The sequence below is a fragment of the Nannospalax galili genome, unplaced genomic scaffold, assembly GCF_000622305.1.
Source record: "Nannospalax galili isolate Female #2095 unplaced genomic scaffold, S.galili_v1.0 scaffold405, whole genome shotgun sequence".
Taxonomy (NCBI): Eukaryota; Metazoa; Chordata; class Mammalia; order Rodentia; family Spalacidae; genus Nannospalax; species Nannospalax galili.
In genome coordinates this window covers 2218922-2225251 of record NW_008354532.1, presented here as the reverse complement: position 1 = coordinate 2225251, position 6330 = coordinate 2218922, and the positions used below count along the sequence as shown (strand labels likewise).

Sequence of the window (6330 nt, the reverse complement as noted above, 5' to 3'; positions counted from 1 at the left end):
CCATATTAGACAAGAAGATTTTCAGAGGTTGTGAGAACTCTTGAGAGAAGAACATGACTTAAACTGGAAGTACAGGATGTGTTCTTTAAGGAAGTGGTATCTGAGTACTGATGTTATGCAACAGGCTGTAAACTTGAGAAGATGGGGTGTCAGGGAGTAGAGGTGCTGTTGGTATTGAACTGTTCATATAGAGAGAATAGTATGTGAGAAGCCTATGTGCAGAGACTAGGATTTCAGGGGCAGGATGAAGAACAAAATGATTGAAGAAAACTTTGGAGAACCCTGCACAGATGGCCTGTGTAAAATAATGTTGGTCTTTATGTTGATAACAATATGAATCTCTCATGATAGAGAAAGGGGTTTGCAAGCTTGAAAGTCCATATTATCTATAGACAGGCAACCTACAAAGAGGTTAAGAGAAGGTTTGGAGAGATTTTTAGCAGCCTCAAAACATGAAAGTTACTTAAAGCAAAGAGGTGGTGGCCAAGATGAACAGAATAAACTTGACTCTCTAGACCATGCAGAGGATAGAGGCCACACTACACAGGACTGGGTTAAGTACTGGACCACAGGAGGGAGATTTGATGACCAGATAGCTCAGGGGCCTGCCTTCTTAGAAATAGAATATTGCAGGAGGAGTAACTGTTCTACTGGAAAGTCAGGTAATCAGGTCACTAGAGGATAACAGACTAGGCACGCTACATCAACGAAGTATCCATAGAAGATTATTCTACTGATTTGAATTTTCATTAGGTCAGCAGCAAGGCCTACGTTGCTCCTAGTTGCTCACTCATCTTTCCTTCTAAAATGTGCGTAGCACACACTTTGCACATCCTGATTAAGCAAGTCAGTAAACATCATGTCCAGTGGACAGAATGCAGTTGGTAGAACAAGATGTTGTTCTAGACTACAAAAGCCAGTGATGTCAGAACTGGACTGGAACTTAAGACTTCCTGTTTTCCAGTAATAGACATGGATGACTCATTAGGCTTGAATGAAATGCTTTGAACTGGGGTGAAGACAGTGATTCCCTTTTACACGCTGAAGTGGGAGGTGCCTCCTTGGCCTCTTGCTTATCTTTTCTGTCACATACATCCCTAGGTGCCAAGAACTTGGAAATAAATTATGCCTATGCATTTTGAAAAAAAAAATAGTCTAGATAAGACAGTTCACAAAAGGATCATCCATGGCCAGTGCTTAGGAGAAAAACTCTTCTATGAAGAATAAATAAACTTGACAAGACTGTAATTAATCGTCATAACCAGAAATAGAAGACTCAGAGAAATTCTATTTGCGTATTGGAACACTAAGAAAGAACTAAAATATTCTATAAACTAATAAGAAATGTCCCTGATATTTTTAGTCAAAAAGCTATGTATATTCTCTGGCATTAAAATTGTAATAGTATTTAGATTTATAGCTATGGGCATTGATTCACACAAAGAAATGAGACTGAAAGTTCTTTGTCCAGTGTCAGTAGCTTATTTTGCTAGAATAAGCTGATTTCCATTTATTCTTTTTCATGTTTAACTTTTTCCATGGGCTAGGTAATGAGCACATTATTTTGTCAAAAATAAAGGTATTGATAGGAGAAATGATTTGGGGGGTGGAAATATATACTTTAATCATACTACTTTGGCAATGAATCATTAGAGATCTTTATCTAATGTAAACTTTTTAGGTGAGGGGCCCTGAATGTGCCTCACAGCCCTAAAGTGCCCCATAGCCTTTGACTTAACAAAAGAGATTTATTCTAAGGAAACAGCCAAGAAGTTTTCAAATATTTACTTAGAAGATATTTTCTTGTTGTTATTATTATTATTATTTTACAAATAAATAGTTTTGGACAATAAAATGTCTATAAATCTGGAAAGAGGTAAACTAGTTGCTTTATATTCATGTAAGAACTGTGTACTTATCCAAACTCATCCTGTAAGAATGCTCAAAGGATTGGTTGGCCAGCATTTGCTAATTGATTGAAGTCGGGATATATAGCAGGCACACTGAAAATCTCATGTCTAACATATACCCTTGTGTGATCTGGGATGCTGTACAGAGGCATACAAATAGTTATATTTACTCTGAGCACTGAGATTTCATACAGTGGATTTCATTTTCCTTGTGTGGACTTTTCTGTGTCTTTCTAAATTTCTATAATGAGCATGCACCAAATTCAGCTTAACAGAAATTGTGTCTCATTTGGATAAGGTCAGAGGAGAGAAGGTGGATTTAATGTGCAGTAAATAAAATGTTTATGGGATCTCAATGAATTTCTTCAAGCTTTAACCTTTATTTACAGTTGCTGCCTTTTTCTAATTTTCCTTGGAACCTCCCAGGGACCTGAATATCTCTCGTCCTCCAACTGAAGTGTTTCCAAGGCTTTCACACACATGAAAAATCAGAGCATGCATCAAGTTTCCACTGTGTGGCCAGGATCTTATGAAGTATTTCCACCCTTTGGGCATATGACCTCAAAGGCAGCTGTTAGAGTGTCTGTTAGAACGAGAAGATGAAAATGTTTAAGCTTGAGTTTGGTCTAGACTCTACTAACAATTTGGCAGGAGAATTTGAACAAGTCTGTATCCCCAGGCTTGGTAATTCATTATTCATTTCACTCAACTAAAAATAAGCACAAATTACCTGATAATCACTGACACAAGCCCCAATAACAGACCAGTGAACAAACCAAACTTACTCCTCATTGAGGCGGAATGAGACTGGCTTTATATAAATTCATAAACATATAACATGCCAGAGAGCAGTGAGCACTGTGGTGAAAATTTGAACCAGAAGTGAGGGAGGGCACGAGGAAGTCAGTCACTGAATTATGAATTGCCAGGGACAGACTGACAAAAATAACAACAGGACACACCTGAAGATTGTGAAAAGCGGGATTAACCACCACCTCGCTTCCTTTGTTGGACTGCTGGAAGCATGATGCACACGGAAATTGTTTGCAAACATGAAATGGTGGGTGACTATAGCTCTGTGAAACATTTGCCCTTGCTAAGAGAGGGCCTGAGTGGCCTTCCTCTATTCCAGGATATTCTCCTTTGAATATGGAATAGACATAACTACAACAGAAGACACTTAGGGCCAGAACAATGCTGAAGAGTTCCATTCTGCATGAACAGGTCTAATGAAATGTAGATCATAGCATTACCAACAGACATCTGTGACTCTAAAGGCAAGCGCCTTTAAGTCCCCTTAATGTTTTTAATCATAAGATTCTTTTAAAAGAAAAAAAAAAACCCATAAGATTTGGCAAGAACAAAAAAAGACAGAATCTAGGAGTGTCAGGTCACAAAGTCATGCAGCAATTGTTTCTGTATTCCTTCCCTAATATCATTAATAATTTCAGTTCATTTTCTTGTCTTCTGGATATTTCTCTGTGGACATTTTAAAGCGCACATATATTTCAGCCACCATAGGATGAGTTTTAAATCATAAGAAAAGAAAATAAACAGTTAAGGATGTGGGCATTAAAGTCCGTGCTTCCTTATTTAGCCCATGTTTCTCAGGATTCAGTCCTTTGTCCCCAGGTGTTGATAGGGTTCTGTTGAGATGGAACTTGAGAGTGCATGATGCCGTTGCTGGCTGCAGGCCAGTCAAAAGCTCTGCAGCCTGTTGCTCACGCAGGACTCCGCTTCGTGTTGATAGGCCTGCAGTGATAGCCAAGAAGCTACGCTGTGTAGCACAGGGAAAGGTAGGGCCGAAGTGAGAATTTCTGAATTCTTCCAAGACATCTTATACTTAAGACACTTTGTTATTAGCATAGCTCATAATGCATTGGGAAAATGAGCAGAAAGTATCCTGTTCTAGGCTGTGCTTGGAAACGCTAATAGAAGGGGAGGGAGGAAGGATGGAAAGAAAGGATAAAGGAAGGAGAGAAGAAGGGAAGGTAGCCACAGAGGGAGGAGGGACAGAGCTGTTGAGATATATGATTCTTAGAACATAAATATGACATGCTTTATGTGGAATTTTCTAAGAGTTGAATTGAGTGTTACAGTTAGGAATAGTAGCCAGACATTTTATGCTGGCCATTCCTTCCTTTGTGCCCCACACTGTGTCTTACATACAGCTTAGTCTCATGAGACCTAACTATGTTCTTTGGCTGTGTTAAACATGTAAGCAGTAGGATTCATCTCTCTAACCATAAGCTTAATGTAGCCCCCTTCAATAGTACTCAATAAATGCTTTAAAATGTGAATTGAATAGTATATGGAAACGTAGGAGTTTCTTTATAAACTTAGCATAGTGTTTAGAAATGGCCTCTATAATCAGACTGTCTAGGTTTGAACTCTGGCTCTCCACAAGCCACATGTGTGACCTTCAACTTAATAGTGAGCTTTGCTGTAAACCGAATTCCCCATACCTAACCTAGTATAAAAATATTATCTACAGCAAAAATTGGTGTGATGATGAAATTAATTATGTATATAAATGACATTTAGTAAGTGCTAGAATAGTACTTAGGATTGGACAAACCCAAATCTGACATGCAAATTACCTATTTTGTGAAAAATAAACCAAACAATATAAACAGTGTATATTAGGTGCATCTATCAACTGGCTCCTCTTCATTGAAACACCAGTGAGCACCACTGCAGGGAACAGTGGTATTTTTTCTGTTCTATGCCGGCTGGGATGCCTCCATTTTTGCTGCTCTGGCCAGTTGATTCTCCATGTAACCCATGCTATCCTAGAATGGGGGTGTCGCTTTGTTTCAGGACCATTTTGTCACGCCTGCAAATGCTCCAAGTTCACTATCAGTTATCATCTAAGGCACCCTTATTTTTCTTCAACATGCTCTGTAAAATCCACACTCTTACTTAGCCTGGAAATACTTTCTCTTTTCTGACATGAATGCTTCTTCAGCCCTTTTATTTTCAAATTCCTTTGCTGGTTTCATTACCTTCCTGGAAAATGTGACCCAATACCTTCTCTGAATGGAAATGACTATATTTGATTCAGTTTTAAATTAAACAAGAGATCCTTCATAGCTTAGCATTTGGTACTTTCGGCGTAAATGCTGTCAAACTGCACCTTAGCAGCAGCTTACCTCATGCTTAACAATTGTACAACATTTTTTGAGTATGTAATGATCGGAACATATGACAAGTTAGTGAATATAGTGTATTTGTATGAACACGGTATGGGCATGGACCAAGTTCAAACGAACTTACAATAGCTGAAGTCTAGTGAAATGCTGGGCATTGTAACGATCAATCGAATTGAGACTAGCATAGCATTACACATGCATAATTTAGAAAGCACTGCGGGTTATCAAGCTTCACTGGTACATGTTAGTGCATTTGGCTCATTGTCATCAGCAGAAGTAGACCACATGCAAAAAAGACTCTGAGCTGAGTGAAGGCAAATTAGAAAGATGTCAGAGATCATTCTCTGAAGGTGGTATTCAGCACTGTAGGGAAACAGTGGTCTAAGTATTTCCCTTGTGGTTATTGTACCATGGTGAACAGGTGTTTCTAGCTTAAAGTGTTTCTCGACTGCTACTAGTTCACTGGGTTTACATTTCCAGCTGCCAGGAATCTACCCCTGTCTCTGCTGCTGTTTTGAGGGACACTTTACAGTGATGCTTGAATTTTAATGGTGCTCATGTTTTCTCTTGGAGAGCTAAACTGCCTAGTGGTTAAAAGCATGAATTTTGGTCTAGATTTGTTTGAATTGTTAGTATGCTTGTCTATGAGTACAAGAGAAATAGAAAGATGCATCGGTTCATTCACCCTAAGTCATAATTATGAGCAGTTGAAATTCAATACTAATGAGAATTAGAAATTGAAAAATGAATATTTATTTATTTTTTAACTTTTACAAAAACTTTATTGAGAATTTCATACATGCATATCCATGCCCACTCTCTCCCCTCCAACACTGCCCCTCTGAGGAGGTAACCCTAAAATCTTGTAAGGATTAGATATAAGCTCCAAAATATTTTTGACATTTTTGGCCTTTGAAACAGTGTATGTTGTTAATAGGCCCAAGGACATTTTGACTTTTGCCAAGAAACTTGCTACATTTCTTTGGGGTCTTTTTACCCTAACTGCCTAGCCAATTCCTACCTCCTATTCTTATCATGCCATCCTCTGAAGAGGTTACCCAAATTGCCAATAGGGAACAGACACAGAACGCTCTGGTTTCTTCCATGCTGAACAGGGACACAGGGTGAGGCAACTGGAGTACCCCTTCAGTGGGTCTATCTAAAGGACTTCCAAATTGCAAACTTTTTTCTTTAAGGGGAGAAGAAAGTCCTTGAATCATGAATAGGAGATGTGAAGAAGTAAAGGCAAGAGTAGTTAGCGTTACAAA

General features: G+C 38.6%; 1 protein-coding gene across 4 annotated transcripts in view; it reads left to right on the top strand.

Moving 5' to 3' along the window:
- Arhgap24 (Rho GTPase activating protein 24) overlaps positions 1-6330 on the top strand; it is a 482355-nt gene that overhangs the window by 125405 nt on the left and 350620 nt on the right. The window lies entirely within an intron of this gene.